The sequence below is a fragment of the Octodon degus genome, unplaced genomic scaffold, assembly GCF_000260255.1.
Source record: "Octodon degus isolate 3935 unplaced genomic scaffold, OctDeg1.0 scaffold00281, whole genome shotgun sequence".
NCBI classification, from domain to species: domain Eukaryota; kingdom Metazoa; phylum Chordata; class Mammalia; order Rodentia; family Octodontidae; genus Octodon; species Octodon degus.
In genome coordinates this window covers 1,785,367-1,786,621 of record NW_004524857.1, presented here as the reverse complement: position 1 = coordinate 1,786,621, position 1,255 = coordinate 1,785,367, and the positions used below count along the sequence as shown (strand labels likewise).

The 1,255-nt window shown below is 34.4% G+C and overlaps 1 pseudogene; it reads left to right on the top strand.

The window, feature by feature from the left end:
• Positions 1-1,255, top strand: part of LOC101585578 — a 2,251-nt pseudogene that overhangs the window by 431 nt on the left and 565 nt on the right.

The following is a 1,255-nucleotide window of genomic DNA, read 5'->3' as shown; positions in this document are numbered from 1 at the left end:
ATAGGAAAAAAGGAAGAGGGAACATGCAAGGATATATAGATAGTGCCTGAGTAGATGATACTTATAATTTTCATCAGTTTTTTGAAAATGGCAGGTAATGTTTAGAATGTTCATCTTGACTAACTCTGTATGCTGATATCTGCAGTCTGAGAAACTACACTGAGGACAGAAATGTGTAATACAAAAATCATGTTTGAAAACCTCTCATCTTGGTCTTCGAAACATGTACTATTTCTAATGTCTTATCATTTATTATACGCTCTTTAAAATATCTTTTTAAAAGGGACAAGGAAAAAACTAAGATTTCTTGAAAACAAGTGTTAATATTCAATTATTTGTCCAATTTTGCATAATTAAATCTGTTAATCTGAGCAACAGACTTGACAATAAAAATAGATAATATAACAACTACAGTTAATTAGCTATTCCTGTTTTGAAATTCTGTAACACATGTATGGTTGTTTGTTACCTTGTTTCTGTCTCTCTTTCCTTCTATTTGTTTTTGCTTCTATTTTTGCTGTTTCTGATGAAAAAAGTAGATAGTATAACAACAACAAAAACTGCATGCTAGACCAAACAGACATGAACATATAATTCCTGACAAGTCAGAGAAGTAGGATCTTGGAACAGACTCAAAAGCCAAAAGCCAGTTACACCTAAAAGGCATCTTTTAGAAGTAGTCACTTCCTTACAAGGTCCCAGTATGAGTAACGAAGCTACCTACCATGACCGGTTTACTAGCATCAACGCAGAAAAGAAATTTTAAAAATATAAAATGAGAAAAGACTAAAGCAAGATGTAATCTCAGACCTCCAGCTCCCCCAAAGTAAATCCAGGGGACACTGGGATGAAAGTAATCAAAAGCCACAGAGCTCAATTTCTGAAATGGTTTGAGCAGCAGATGTAACAAAGCAGATGAATGAGTCTTGAGAAAAGAAATAAGAAATAATTACACAGATAACTAAAGAGATGACAACCATAATGAAGAATATGGCTAGTGAATCTAGAGCAGATACAGATTTTTAAAAAGAGAGGGGATTAGGAAAGCGATGGAAGACATAAACGTCCAGCAAAAGAAAGGACTGCACCCCATAAATCAATTTCAAACAGAAACCCAGGAGACTAAACTTCCTACCGAGAGTGCACACAGCAGAATCAACCAATGTGACGACAGAATACTCATTCTAGATGAAATGTTTGTGATTAGTGGTCATCCAGTGGAAGACATTAAAAATAGCAAGGGATCACAAAAAAA